Source organism: Parasteatoda tepidariorum, chromosome 9 (genome assembly GCF_982258835.1).
Source record: "Parasteatoda tepidariorum strain Cologne lab strain chromosome 9, Ptep-v5.0, whole genome shotgun sequence".
Taxonomy (NCBI): Eukaryota; Metazoa; Arthropoda; class Arachnida; order Araneae; family Theridiidae; genus Parasteatoda; species Parasteatoda tepidariorum.
The window spans coordinates 9885356-9902547 of NC_141763.1; positions in this window are offsets into that span (position 1 = coordinate 9885356).

Below are 17192 nucleotides of genomic sequence, written 5' to 3' on the forward strand. Positions count from 1 at the left end.
ATCAAAAATGTTCATTACGGAATTGTTCTGGTTAGAGTTAACCAAAAAAAAAAATGTTCATTACAGAATTGTTCTGGTTAGAGTTAACCAAAAAAAAATGTTCATTACAGAATTGTTCTGGTTAGAGTTAACCAAAAAAAATGTTCATTACAGAATTGTTCTGGTTAGAGTTAATCAAAAAAAAAAAAAAAATCAAAAGAAAGTAATAAATCTATAATAACGACAGTGGAAGACGTTCTAACGACATTCTAGAGTATTTTTCGCCATTCTAATTGGATGAATATTTTGTATCTTATATGTTTCGAATAAGATTATCGAGTTGAGTAAATATTCAACGACAGCTTATTAGTGAATATTTAATTAAAGATGATTTAAAATATTTTTGAAATTTTCTATTGACTCCATTTTAACGTTTCAGTTTCAAATCTGAATCAAGTATTTTTTTATACAACTAGGAGGCTTCACCACCTGTTCACTCCTCTCACCAACCCCCATGGTTGCTTACCAATCAACATTGTTTTTTACTCTCAACATTTCGATAAAAAAAAAAATGATCATTTTGTTTATTAAATATATTTTGTTATTATAACTTAATGTAAGCACATTTGATTAATAGCAACGAAATAAAAGAATACGTAGATTTGAAAAATAATGAACTGTAACTGAAATTTTTTTTTAAACTTGGGAATACAGAATGCGTGACACAATGAATAATTAATGAAAAATAATTTTACTTGTTGTTAAAGCCGGCCATTAAGGCAGATGGGGTGCGATTGTTCTTGTTTTCAAGTGGCGCCATCTATGGCCATGAATCTGACTTCTGTCACCCTCATACGTCACACTCGTTTATAGGACACCCGTTTATCCGACCCATTCATGCATCCATTCATTCATCCACAGATCATAATTTTGACCTGTTTCAGTACCCCCAGTTGCATAATTTGTTATAGGAACATGGGGGACTTTGTGAACCGGCAGATTTAATGTACACAAGTCACCATTTATTACAAGGGGATAGCTGGCAACAACTAGACTCTCTCTCTCTTATTTTTTATTTCTATTTATTAATTTTAATTTCTTACTTTTTTTTATATCAAGTCAAGCGCGATCTTATTATATGAAAATCATGAGGGAGAAAATTTTTTAAAACAGTACTTAAGATTGTATTAACTTTTGAGCGAATTGAAAACTTCGGGAAAAAAAATCTCGCGTTAAGTTTGTAGTTTAAAAGTGTACGATTAGCGCCTCAAATTTTAACTCTGTAGTTTCAATACAGCGCACAGTTAATCAGACAACTCTTTTGATTACACAACAAGTTTAACAGTTCATAACACTCGCATGAAACTCCTCGCACAATTTTCTACACACCTCCTCAATTTTAAATTTCTATGTCTTAGAGGTATTGCGTGGAGAAATGAGAAAAATTATTGTCACTCAAAATTGTAATAAATTTCGAAAAAAAAACGCTGTGTTACGTTCATAATCAAATATGGCTCTAGGAGCATGCCAAATTTCAACCCATTGTTGCGGTTTGTTTGGAGATCTATATAGTATTGTTTGGAGATCTGAAACTCCTCGCACAATTTTCTACACACCTCCTCAATTTTAAATTTCTATGTCTTAGAGGTATTGCGCGGAGAAATGAGAAAAATTATTGTCACTCAAAATTGTAATAAATTTCGAAAAAAAAACGCTGTGTTACGTTCATAATCAAATATGGCTCTAGGAGCATGCCAAATTTCAACCCATTGTTGCGGTTTGTTTGGAGATCTATATAGTATTGTTTGGAGATCTGAAACTCCTCGCACAATTTTCTACACACCTCCTCAATTTTAAATTTCTATGTCTTAGAGGTATTGCGCGGAGAAATGAGAAAAATTATTGTCACTCAAAATTGTAATAAATTTCGAAAAAAAAACGCTGTGTTACGTTCATAATCAAATATGGCTCTAGGAGCATGCCAAATTTCAACCCATTGTTGCGGTTTGTTTGGAGATCTATATAGTATTGTTTGGAGATCTGAAACTCCTCGCACAATTTTCTACACACCTCCTCAATTTTAAATTTCTATGTCTTAGAGGTATTGCGCGGAGAAATGAGAAAAATTATTGTCACTCAAAATTGTAATAAATTTCGAAAAAAAAACGCTGTGTTACGTTCATAATCAAATATGGCTCTAGGAGCATGCCAAATTTCAACCCATTGTTGCGGTTTGTTTGGAGATCTATATAGTATTGTTTGGAGATCTGAAACTCCTCGCACAATTTTCTACACACCTCCTCAATTTTAAATTTCTATGTCTTAGAGGTATTGCGCGGAGAAATGAGAAAAATTATTGTCACTTAAAATTGTAATAAATTTCGAAAATAAAACGAGAAAAAAAAACGCTGTGTTACGTTCATAATCAAATATGGCTCTATGAGCATGCCAAATTTCAACCCATTGTTGCGGTTTGTTTGGAGATCTATATAGTATTTTCCTTTTTTTTAACACTTAATAAGCCTTGAACTAACAATCGAATGTGAAAATTATTTTATTCCATCTTATTTCATGTACATTGTTTACATATCTTAGTAATTTAAAGTTTCTAAGTCTCCTAGTTTCTGCGTAGCAAACAAAATGTAACGTAAAGTTCAACACGGATAGCAGCGATGACAGCAGTTGCGGTTTTTCAATATCGAAAGAAAGTATTTCTCTATTGGGATACATGAATATTATTACTCTTCATGTGTTCTCAATTATTAATTTAAATGTTAATGAAATTTCACTGTATTTTGTTAAATCTTTAACCGTAATGGCATGAAAAAGTAATATCATACTGAGATGAAAGCCATTAAGTAATGTCTACTAATGAGATTAAACTATATAGTGATGAAAACAATGAATCGGAGTGTGAAAAATACAATGTAATTCATGAAAATTGTGACTAAGTCGAACTGAATCGGGTTCGAATCCTGGCGATGTCTGGTCGATGCAAATTCCGCATCTGGCTTGCCCCGACCACAGTGCTGAAGTAAAATATCCTCAGTGGTAGACGGATAATGGGTTAGAGTCCCCTTGGTTAACCGTGGTAGGTTCTCGTGGTTTTCCTCTCCATGTAACGTAAATGCGGGTTATTTCCATAAAGAAAAGTCCTCCATAAAGGCGAATTTCGCACAATGCTTGATCCAGAAGTCCCCTTGTCTTCTGGATTGTGTTCAAAATGACAAGGCTACGGGGTTGAACATTAGTAGTCGTAAGCCCAAAAAATTGGGTCGGCTGTTCAACGACGGTTATAAAGTAAAATAAAATACTACACTTGCAGTTCCACATGAAGTATCAAGACACAATATCTGTGTTTCGATACTGTGTTGATTCTGTATTATGGCACTTAAGAAAGTTTTTTTTATCATAGAACTGGAACTATAATATGTCTGCACATGCGGTCTTATTTGTGGCATTTTCACACTAGACTACTCTTACCGAACAAAGTTAAACATTTATTTAAACTTCATTTATTTATTTAAACTTCATATCTTTTTTTTACATCCTTTCTTTTTTCGTCTCTCTCTCTCACTCTCTTTTCTTATTTTCACTTTCTTTCTTTCTCCTTTTTTCTTCTTCCTTTTCCTTGCTTTCTTTTTCTTTTCATTCTTTTTTCTCCTATTTTTTATTTCTCCTACCTCCTTTCCTTTTCTATCTTCTCTTCCTCCCTTTTTTTTGACTAATTTTTCTTCCTTTCATTTGCTTTCGTTTTTTCATCCTTTCTTTCACTTTCCCTTTATTTTCTTCTACTTTTTTTGGTCAAAAATAATATAAACATCTCCCCCCGACAGTTGGACAGTATTTCTCCCACTTCCTTCCCTTTTCTATCTTCTCTTCATCCCTTTCTTTTTTTTTGTCTAATTTTTTTCCTTCCATTTACTTTCGTTTTTTCATTCGTTTTTTCACTTTCCTTTTATTTTCTTCTACTTTTTTTGATCAAAAAAAATATAAACATATCCCCCCGACAGTTGGAAAATTTGTCTTAAAGTAGCATTGAATAATTGGTTGAAAAAAATAATTGATAAAAAGAAAGTAATTCCATTTACTTTCTTTTTTCATTCTTTCTGTCATTTTTCCTTTATTTTATTCCACCCTTTTTTTTTAATCAAAAATGATATTAAAATATTCCTTCGACATTAGGCATTACACTAGCATTAAACTAGCTTTCTAGACTAGGCATTAAACTAGCATTGAAAAATTAGCTGAAAAAAATAGTTGATAAAATAATGATTCCATTTACTTTCTTTTTTTCATCCTTTCTTCCATTTTCTCTTTATTTTCTTCAGCCTTCCTTTTTGATCAAAAGTGATATAAACATCTTTATTTGAGAGTGGGGAAATGTGTCTTAAACTAGCATTGAAAAATTAGCTGAAAAAAATAATTGATAAAATAATGATTCCATTTACTTTCTTTTTTTCATCCTTTCTTTCACTTTCCCTTTATTTTCTTCTACCTTTTTTTAAAATCAAAAATGATGTAAAAATATCCCTTCGACATCGGGAAATTTTGTTTTAAACTAGCATTGAAAAATTAGCTGAAAAAAATAGTTGGTAAAATGATGATTCCATTTACTTTCTTTATATCATCCTTTCTTCCATTTTCTCTTTATTTTCTTCAACCTTTTTTTTTTTTTGATCAAAAGTGATATAAACATCTTTATTTGAGAGTGGGGAAATGTGTCTTAAACTAGCATTGAAAAATTAGCTGAAAAAAAAAGTTGATAAAATAATGATTCCATTTACTTTCTTTTTTTCATCCTTTCTTTCACTTTCCCTTTATTTTCTTCTACCTTTTTTTTTTAAATCAAAAATGATATAAAAATATCCCTTCCACATCGGGGAATTTTGTCTTAAACTAGCATTGAATAATTGGTGGGGAAAAAATAGTTGAATTTGCATAACAAATTAGAAAAAAAAGAAAAGAAAATGGACGAAAAAAACGTGTGAAAAAACTGTGTATATATATGGAGCAACGTGCGTGCAAATAAAATTTATCTCGCGTCTTTTTGCTATTATTGTGTGTAAATCTTAGTAAGATAATTCAGATTAGAAATAGCAGACATATTAGATTTTCGGGCACAGTTTAACAATTCACTCTACAAATAACTCTAATGATACTTACAAATACTCGCAACTCACAACCGTCTGTGTTTTAACACCCATACTTTGCTTAACGAATTTCCTCCACAACAATTGAGATTAGAGCCGATCATTTGGATTTCGAAAGGAATGGTGTTAAATTTGTTCTCATTAAAGTAAATTACTTTAGCTAAATTAAAGTCAAAACCCCGAAATTTTACTCGTAAACTTCCTTATCTATTCCTTAGATTTAAGATACTTATTGCGCTAGATTGACGAGTTATTGAAAGTTTGCTTTCTGAGTCAAACTCATTTAATTTAATTCCTATTCAAACTTTATGAAGACAAATAACAATGCTAGTTGAATATTTTGATCGGTAAGAATATACTTCTTATTTTCATATTTTGTATTATAACCGTTGTTGAACAGCCGATCCACCTTCCACTGACGATATTTTACACTGTGGTCAGTGCGAGCCGGGTGCTGAATTCGAATCAACCAGCCATCGCTGAGATTCGAACCCGGTTCACCTTATTGAGTGGCGAACTCCTCTTCGCTACCACGGCTCGTAAGAACGTATTTAGAGACATCGCCGCGCATTCCGCTGTCGCGTATTGATAGCGCTATGATTATTTTCCCGGTAATTTTGTGCTGCAAAATTATGTTCAGCCGCATGTCGCTGTTTATATTGCCTAAGATATTCACGGCGATCCATTTTTTATAAAAGACATAAGTATTTCAAAGTGAACTCTATTCAGTATATTTCATACATTCAATACAAAATAAAAATCGCAACAAGATTTAGCTGGTAAGTTTAGTTGTAACATTTCTGCATACAGCATTATTAAAAATTATTATCTTTTTACACACATGCGTTCTCAATTTTGATTGGCTGTTTTGTGCGTTACTAACCAGAAGTCTTCTGTGATTGGCTACGTGTTATCATTCCACTCTCTTCTTATATATAAAGATATAAAAATTAGTACATGAATTACTTTAGTTAAATCTTCAAGATAATTAACCGTGTGATAAATTTCTTTTCATTGTAAAACCTTTTTATCTATAATTCCTTTAAAAACTATCTCTCATTTTTTTTAACCGTTTGAGGCTGGTTTTTAATTACCTTAAATTTTATTGCATAGCCCTAATTGGGTATAATATGAAAAAAACACAACTACTTCGATTTAGTAGGAACAACATATGACGCAATGCTAAACGAATGGAATTTAGTTGTTGTTTATTTAATTATTGTTATTAGTAGTTGTTGTTATTTGTTTCAGTTGTTGTTATTTATTTAGTTGTATTTAGTTTGAATAACTTTTCTTTATAATGCAATAAAATCTGGCGAGCAGCTATTTAAACGATCGAACACTTCGTTTGTTTATTTGTGGCTTGAAGTTAGGCTCGCAGAAAATGCCGTTCATTGGTTAAATTTAGTAGGAACAACACAACCTGTGACGTAGGCTATATTATACCCAATTAACTAATCATGTTATCTAGTGCAATTCAAAGAACAGAAAACGCAATTTTTTTATTATTTTTCATTCCTTCTTTTGTTTTCCTTTATAAAAGCTGAGGAAGGTGGCACTATTTTCGAGTATTTTTAAAGTGCTCAAATGCAAGTCAAGTTTGCTATTTACCGTAACAAAACTATTTACCGTAAGTAGGTTATTTTATGACATACCTCTAACCATTTTATACCCGTAACCAAATTTTAAAAGGCAACATAAAATAAATGAATTTTAGTTGATGCAATTAAAACATTTACCTACCTAAATAAGTAGAAACTTACAACAACATGAATGAGTCGTCTCGATACACCGAGACTGAGTTGTAAAGAAAGCATGGCGTCGTAAACAAATATCGTTCAGTTTACAGTCACCCTCAAAGTTTTGCGTCTTTTACCAAATTTTGGTTTCAGTCAGTTGCACCATGGGAGTATCTCTCTATCATACTTCACAATTTATGGTGTAACTAAAATGAAGTGATCTTTAAAAACTTTGGGATAATGAGAAGCTTTGCTACTAGTAGAAGATTTACTGAGTTTTTTTACTGTGTATTGTATTTTTACTGTGTATTTTTACTGTGTTTTTTTACTGTGTCTCAGCACTTACGTGGAACTTTAAGCATCACAGATCACGCGTAACACTAATTAGTGTATTTGACTCTAGTACTAGTTGGCATTAAGTTTGGTTCGACAAAGATGATTCACCAAAATACATTTCTAAATGCTATATTCACTAAAAAAGAAAAGCTGTTAGGGAGAATTCGGTTCTCTAGCACAAATGGGGATCATTATGATTCGATAAAATATGTCTCATCATCCACAGTAAAAATATAATACAACTAACTGAGCTAAATGCAACTAAATAAAACTGGTGCGCTTAAGCACTCTAAGTTAACACCAAATAGAGCTTTCATATACAATTTAAAGGGTGCAAATAATTATAAAACTTTATTTTATTGCTTGAGCCAGGTGCACACCAAGCTCACGCGTATTCACATTAGGCATTAAATATTTTCGTTTTCCAATACGTTAACGTTGGCGAATTTCAGATATCGTCTGTAGATTGTTTTCATTTGAATATAAGTTGACGATTGATTGTTGTTGTGTTCAATGTTCGTATACAATACTGAAACAAAAATTCACGTTTAAAATATGTATTTATATTCTTAGTTGCATAATAATGATATTTCTAATTTAGTTTTTAATATTCATATGAATATAAGTTGACGATTGATTGTTGTTGTGTTCAATATTCGTTACAATACTGAAACAAAAATTCACCTTTAAAATATGTATTTATATACTTAGTTGTATAATAATGATATTTCTAATTTAGTTTTTAATATTCATATGAATATAAGTTGACGATTGATTGTTGTTGTGTTCAATATTCGTTACAATACTGAAACAAAAATTCACCTTTAAAATATGTATTTATATACTTAGTTGTATAATAATGATATTTCTAATTTAGTTTTTAATATTCATATGAATATAAGTTGACGATTGATTGTTGTTGTGTTCAATATTCGTTACAATACTGAAACAAAAATTCACCTTTAAAATATGTATTTAAATACTTAGTTGTATAATAATGATATTTCTAATTTAGTTTTTAATATTCATATGAATATAAGTTGACGATTGATTGTTGTTGTGTTCAATGTTCGTTACAATACTGAAACAAAAATTCACCTTTAAAATATGTATTTATATACTTAGTTGTATAATAATGATATTTCTAATTTAGTTTTTAATATTCATATGAATATAAGTTGACGATTGATTGTTGTTGTGTTCAATGTTCGTATACAATACTGAAACGAAAATTCACCGTTAAAGTATATATTTAGCTGTGTAATAAGGATATTTATATTTTAGCTTTTCAGTCTCAGTAAGCAATTGAAATTATTTTATATAAATGCATAATTTCTAACCGCTTCGGTTCTGTTAAGCTTACTTTGAATTAGAATTAATGTTCTGCGTGTACTACGCGTATAAAAAAAATTTCAGTCTAACTTTGTTCCCATAATTAGTGTATTTATGCATCCTAAATTAATGATTCGTGCATTAAACTATATTGTAAAAATGACTAAATTGACTCTTATATGTATGGCTGTAATTATATAAATGTCTGTGTAACTGAAAACCAAAAATGGCTGCATCTACTTTGCACCAACACTACGCAGGGACTGTCTTTGGTTCGAATCCACTTTAGTGACAGTGTCCACCATTCTTGAAATGCAAAACTTTTTTACAGTATTACCACTCCCCGTACATTTATGATACATCTGATTACCATACATCTATAGTACATTTACCATATGAATAAGTATGTATGGTGTGTTTCCATAAATTTGCCATGTGTATATGTTACTTTCCCATAACTGTTTGGCATTTTACCTTAAGAATACCATAAAAGTAAGGTATGCTCCAATACATTTGCCACATATGTATGGTGCATTTCCGTAAGCGATTGCCATGTAAATGCCATACAGGTCTCTATGGTTACCATAAGCCTATGGTATACTGCCTCACAAATTTCTATGGTAGCCATAGGCTTATTGTGTTGTGCCATATAAATGCCATGCAGATCTCTATGGCTACCATAGGCGTGTGGTAACTTGCCATACAAATTTCTTTGATAATCATAGGTTGCTATAGATTACCATAGGTTTCTCTATGATAAACTTTCCTAAGGGATTGATAAAAATCGGTGCTGAATATTACAAAAATGAGATATTGGCTACACATTTATTGCTGCATGCTGACAGATTGTAACCCAAAAAAGATTGGATATTTGAGAAAGATTCTGCACCGTCACAATGAGCCAAAACAACACAGGCTTGGCTCCATGTTAATTGTCTGAAATTTATTAAGCAAAGAAGATTGGCCCCCTTTCTCACCAGTACTAACTCCTTTAGTAGACTATTGTGTTGTTCGAAGTATTCTAGAGTCTGCTTATTAGATTAAGTTAATGCTAAGTAGCACAGACGTTTGGATTCCCTCAGAGCTTCGTTATAGCGTGAATGGGACAAATCACCTCTTTAAATGATTTGTGCTACCATCGGACAATGGCGTAAGACATTATCTTTAGAAATCGTTAAAGATGGTATCCAATTCGAATTTTAAAAAAATTTAAGGTAAACTTCCATTTATAGTGTTCATCATATTTGCGTATTTATCATATTTTATTTAACATCTGTACAACAAAATGTTTCGATATCTGTAACAGTATTTTGTAGCCATCCTGTAAAGTGATTGTGCTAGCCTTGATTGTGCTTGTACGGTCCCGTGATAGCTCAGTAGTTAAAATTGAAGGTAATGGGCTGTATATAATAATTAACAAATATTTATTTAGCAAATGTAATTAATTAGTTCACGCATGAACTTGCATTAGAGAGCGACCATACGCTCTTAACAATTCAATCAACAAGAACAAGTAGTTCAAAAGGTTACATTATGATGAAAGATGGCTGGTGCAATACAATCTCGCCAAACGGTAATTCAACACCAAACAGTGCTTAAGAATAAAATGTTGTAACACATTCTTCATTCTTCTAAGAACCTAACAACACCCAGGCAGCGCTGCTAGGTGCACAATAGCATTACAGTTGTGGGATGCAGAGCACCACCTAGGAGCGCTAAAAAGGAACTTTCAGCCACGTGTTGCTGTATAATTCTTAATCTTCTCAACGTATCAAACTTTTAACAAAATTTTTCATTGCATTTTTATGACACCCAACTTAAATGAAGTATTTATCTGAACTGCCTGACCATAAACGTAATAGAAACAAGTACAAAACATTTTAAAATACACTTTTGCCTTTAAATAACAATAAAATTTCAAACCCTCTCTTACTCGACTCTTGCAGCAAATGTTGTGTTGGCGAATGAATTCGGAGCCAAATAATTCCAAAAGAAAATAAATGAATCTTTACCTCAAGGGTAAAAAAAAAATTATTAGCAAAACTTCGGGAATGGTATCAGTATCTAAGGAACACGGATACTTGTTTTCGAAAATTCTAAAAAGGAATGAAAAGATCTTCATTTCAGAATTTATCCCGGGAGGTAAATTGCAGGTGAATTGGAAAAGGCTTTCAATTAAATCCTTAATTAATTGTTCCACCTCATTAGAGACGGTAGAGGGGGGTAGAGGAAGGGCTCTCCTGAGGGTTAACCCCCCCGTCCATCCCTTCGAATCTTCCAACATTTACATGCATGATCGCCCCTACTTCGTCAAGAGAAACACAGTGGCGTCTGAATTACCGGAATTCGGGAGTCTCTCCCCCCTTTCTAATGAAGACAGCGTTTCTAGCACTCCCTACGAGTTGCAAAAGATTTAATGATTTTACGATGTGTGAGTTTCTCCAACTGAAATTACGAACTTCCAATTTAAAATTCTCCTCAGTGGCAATTGAGTCAAATTAAAATATTTTGGTTGGAAGTTTAAAGTAATGTTTTGTTAGGCTTTAAATTGAAGTTTTTGATAAAATTCTGCCGATCAAAATTTGCTTTTCTATTATTATTATTTTGTTTGATATAAGGCGATTTAAGGAATTTAATAATATACTAGATCTCAACTTTTATCTAAAATATACATTCGTAGAAATTGCTAAAAAAGTATTGGTTAAGTAGCGGTAAGATGTAAATCTTACCGCTACTTAAGTTACCCGCACTGTTATTCCGAAACGGTTAGGCTTGTTAGGATTTAAATTTGCAGTTTTTGATAAAGCTCTGCCGGTCTAAATTTGTTTTACTATTATTAATTTTTAGACTAAAAGGGGTATAAGGAATTTAATAATATACTAGGTCTCAACTTTTATCTGAAATATACATTCCAAGAAATTACTGAAAAAGTATTGTTACATCTTACCGTTATTTAAGTTACCCGCATGTTACTCTGAAACAACTGGGTTTGTTAGGATTTAAATTTGCAGTTTTTGATAAAGTTCTGCGGGTCTAAAGGCCTGGTTTCTTAGGACAGGACGCCGTCAGCTGGAAATCAGCGCTAACCTCTGATTGGTCCATTTATGAGTTTGATAGTATACGTCATCGAACGCTCATCTTGAACTACAATTGCCGTCCAACTCAACTGCACTTGGATTACAACGTGACGTTAACCGCAGGAGCAATGGCGGACAACATCCAACAGCACATTGAAATCAGCCAAGATTTTGATTTTGACATTAAACATAGCTTCTTCATTAAACATAGCACTCTTCATTTAGCTCAGCTATAATGTGTATTTTCTTGGACAAAGTCATTATTTGTTCTCTAAAACACTGGTCGACAAAAACAAAATCAATACAAATTCAAAATAAATATTTGCTTTCGTTATTAACGCATGCGCAACCGAAAGATAATGTCTGCGTTGGACCGACTGCTCACGCTGAGCTAACAAAAAAGTATTTTTTTGGCGTCAGCTCTACGTCAACTTTCCGCTGACGCCCAGATAAGGCGCTAGTTCTAAGAAACCAGGCTTTGAGCTAACAAACCAGTATTTTGTTGGCGTAAGCGGGACGTTGACGTCCCGCTGACGCCCAGATAAGGCGCTTGTCCTAAGAAACCAGACCTTAAATGTGTTTTACTATTATTATTTCTTAGACTAAAAGAGGTTTAAGGGATTTCATAATACTATCTCAACTTATATCCAAATTATACATTCGAAACAATTGCTAAGAAAGTCATTATGCATCGTGCCGTTACTTAAGTTACCCGTACTGTTACTCCGAAACGCTTTCCGTACTGTTACTTCAAAAAAACTGCGAGTTGAGATCAAGCTATATAATTACGATATAATCTAAGCAGTATATCTTTGAAAAACAAAACATTCATTTGTTCTTAAGGAACATACGTGGTGGCAATTGAGACAAATTGAAAACACTTTAGTTGTAAATCTAACAAACGTTTTGTTAAAGCGATGCTTTAAATTACAGATTTTAATGAAATTCTACGGAGCAAAATTTCTTCCTCTTTCTTATTATTTATAAATTATAATTGATATATCTTATTAATTTGTAATATGTCCAATCTTCTATCCTATTTTTCGGATAAAGTAAAAAATATAGAGGGTAAAAATTTATTAAATTAATGCTACTTCGTTTCATTATTTCATACTAATTGTTGGTTCGTAAGACTAATACTTCAAAAAATTACGAGTAAGAAAATATTCACATTATATTATTGCACATTAACGCAAGTAGTATAACACTTTGCATGCATAAAACTATAATTCCGCTGCCCAATACTTGAATTTCATATGAACTAACGAATTCTATACTCAGCTATAACTCTTCTTTTTAATAAATTAATTTTGATTTTAAGATTCTCAAAGTGGACGGAAACGGAGTACACAGTAATTCATAAAAATTTGATGTTACTGAACTTTATTTGCACGCATGTAACTAAGTGTAGATATAAGTTATTTTGCAGATTATCTAGCCAATATGCAGATAAATTCCGTTAAAGAGCCAAAAAATGGTGCCTACTCTCAATTTCCCTAAATATTCTACAAACAATCTTAATAATTTGTTTGATATTAGTTAGAGTGAAAAAACGATGAACAACATACCACGTTTCTGTGCTCTTTTAGGTTTTTTGCTTATTTCTCGTTACTTACTTAAGATTATTTATTCATTTTTCACTATCGAAAAAATCTTGGTACAACAACCAAACAATCAGTGCAACGATGGCGCAGGGGATAGTGCCTTCGCCTTCCAATGAGGTGAACCGGGTTTAAATCCCGGCGATGGCTGGTCGATACGAATTCCGCATCCGGCTTGCTTCTACCACAGTGCTGACGTGAAATATCTTCAGTGGTAGATGGATCATGGGTTAGAGTCCCCTTGCCGTCAAACCAACCATGGCTGGTTCTCGTGGTCATAGTTCCATCAAAAAGTCCTCCACGAAGGCAAATTTCTCCCAATAATTGATCCAGAAGTTTCCTGATCTTCTGGATTAGGTTCAAAATTACAAGGCTACGGAGTTGAATATTAGTAGTCGTAAAACCTAAATTTCTTCAACGACGGTTATAAAATAAAATAAAATCAAACAATCAACACATTAGTTGATAGTATCAACCACTTTAAAAACTATTATTTAAAGAATCGAACGATTAACAAAATATTTTTATTTATTTATTTTTCAATATCTAAGGAATCAAGTCAATAAATAAAATCGAACAATTAGTTAATAGAATGAAGGAAACAAACTTTGGAACTGTTTAGCAATATGCAAAACTCTTATTCTGCACATTTCTTAGGTAAATTGTGTAAAGAGCTCGATTCCGCACTTTAACAGATAGCCTTTGTTAGTCTGCTGTTTATCTTGGTAAAGGTCATCTTACAGCTTTCGAGATTCAGCGATAAAACGTAGTACAATGTACGCGAAGGTCAACCGATCCTTTCCGTTTTTATCATTGTTTGTCAAAATTCTAAAGGAAGTACTACACACTTACGATTGTTAACATTTAAAAGTTATTAAAAATTACTATTTTTTAAATTTTTAGTGTTTCAAATAATAAATTACTTCTGAAATGGCAACGTAAAATAAGATATTTTAAATATACAATCAATTTGAATTCATTGGACACAAAACAATATTCAACAAGACTTGCCTGATTTGAATTATGCCATAAAGGTAATGTTTTTACAAATGAATGATTTTTTTAAAAGAATAACGATTTTCAGAAATAAATGATTTCTCGAATGCCTATGTTAAACAATATAGTTTATAACTGCATTCAACTCAATGTATTAATTTAGAATAGATTGAAGATGTATTCAATTGCATACAATAACACTATTCTATAAGATTGCCTCCAAAAAATAAAAGCATGCAAGAATATATAGCTAGAATATATTTAAAATTAAAAAAAAATTTTTGATAGAAATTTCTTTCTTTTGTAAATTTTTATATATATATATATATATATATATATATATATATATATATATATATATATATATATATATATATATATATATATATATATATATATATATATATATATATATATATATATATATATATATATGTAATAACAGGGCTCCAACCCTGTTATTAGTGTTGTATTTAGCTTGAAATAATTGCAGTCATAAGCCATCAGACGTTCTGAACAGGTTTATTAAATGTAGGCTGGCATTGCTAACAGTTGACGTCCAAGCTCCCTACGGGAGGGGAATGGACAAGACTCCGGACAATTCCGGCACAGCTTATCAGGATCACATTATGATGAAAAGGACACGCAAAACAATGCGTTCTTAGGTTTTATACCAACCTAGATTTGAAGTAAAAAGGCACATTCGTACATTCCTTGTATCCTTACGCATTAAGGAAAATCATTTCTGCTTCCTTATATGGAATTGAAAAAGGGCACAATTCTATAAATAACTCTTCCTTTGAAATATAAATCTATTTATATTTCAATGGTATGTTTTCAGCCTTGAATTCCCAAAATAGAATCTCTCTACGCTTATTCTTTAACAAAGACATTTTATGAAACCGAAAGAGTTTTAATTCTTTTATTAATACAAAAGTATTTATTATTTTTGTATTACATCCCCCCCCCCCAAAAAAAAATTTTTGGTGAGCCAAAATAAAAAAATTTAGAATACTTTAAATTTAAAATTTTTAGGTTGGTACGATTGTTCCTTTTTCCCTACTACAAACAACATCTTTTCAATTTTGAGAAGAAAAAATATTATTTACAATGACAAAAATATGAAAAACATGATTATGCAATTTATCTATTTAGTAACTAAACAGAAAGAAAAATGAAATATTTACATAACTAATCTACTAAAATTTTCAAAAAAAATTTTTCACACAAAAATATACAAACTTTTTATGCAAAACGAACTGGACAACAAGTGTCATTTATTCATGATTTAATTTCAACATTTGTGGGTTGTGATATTTCCTAAGCTTTGAAATATGTACTATTTCAAAATTTTGTTTACTCAACATATTCTTTTTATTTATTTTGTAATTAGTTTCTGAAATTTTTTGAAGAATTTTATACGGTCCACTGAAAGGAGGTGACAACTTCCTCGTATTAGGATTATTAAATTCTTCAAACATAACTAATTCATCAGTTTTAAAATCTATATCTAAAAATCTAGGATCATAATAGATTTTATTTCTTTCATGATATTCTTTGGTTCTTTGAATTGCTATTTTTTTAGCTTCCTCAACAGGTGGATAGATTTCTTCCTTTAAGGGATTTTCATAGGGGAGTCTACCATGCATGAGGTATGCAGGTGGAAATTTTGTTACAGAATGGGGAGTTAAGTTATAAGTATTAACTATATCTTTTAACAAAGTAGGCCAGGGAGTTTTAGTAGGTTTTTCATTGATTTTACATTTTAAACTCGTAATTATTGTTTGACCAAGGCGTTCTACCTTGCCATTAGACTGCGGATGATGTGCAGTTGTCAATAATTGTTGAATTTTATTATGCTTCAAAAATTTTTTAAAATGAGAAGAAGTAAAGGCAGCGTTTCTATCACTCAACAAGGATTTAGGAATTTGATTTTGAAAAATTTGATGTAAAAAATTTGTGTAGGTTTCTGAGCTAATGGATTTTGATGCGAAAGCCCAAATGTATCTTGTGAGGTGGTCAATAATTAAAGTTAAATTTTTTTTTGTTGAATTATAGTAATTCAATCCACCAACACTATCTATTGCTAGCAAGTCAAATGACTGATTAACAGGGGGTAAGGATTGTAATAATCCAAATCTTTTTTGTCGCGGTTTCTTATTTAATTGGCACGTATGACAATGTCTACAAAATTTTGTTATATCTGAAGTTATGTTATTCCAATAATAAACAGGGGTTATCAAGTTTATCATTTTTTGCACTCCTGGATGATTAAATTTATCATGAGCAATTTGCAGAAGTTTTAATCTTAACGAAAATGGAACAACTATTTTAGTAAAATTTTTCTTACGTACACATAAAACATTATTGACATCAACAAATTTACCTTGTAAGTTATCTTTCCTTTGAGCTTCAACAATTTCATCCAATTTTAACAAATGTGAAACATGAACATTATTATTGTTACAATTAATTTTGACAAGTGAATGTGTTGCATCTCTCGAAAGCCAATCTGCTTCAAAATTAGTAGAACCTTTTGTGTATTTAATATCATATTCATACATACTTAACAATAATGACCATCTAAATAATCTACCTTTTAAATTTTTAACATTTTTTAGCCAAACTAAAGCAGCATGGTCAGTATGTATGGTGAATTTTTGGCCAAAAAGATAATGGTGGAATTTATTTAAAGAATCTACAATAGCAAGACATTCAAGTTCTGTAATTGCATAGTTTTTTTCATAGTCCCTTAAGGAACGAGAATGAAAAGCTACAGGATGCAATACACCACATTCATCTGTCTGTTTTAACACAGCACCAATTCCAACTAACGATGCATCAACAAAAAGATGACATTCATGATTAGGATTAAAAATTTTCAAAATTGGTTTACAAATAATAGCATTTTTTAAAAGTTCAAAAGATTGTTGACATTTTTCTGACCACACCCATTTTACATCTTTCTTTAACAAGTTA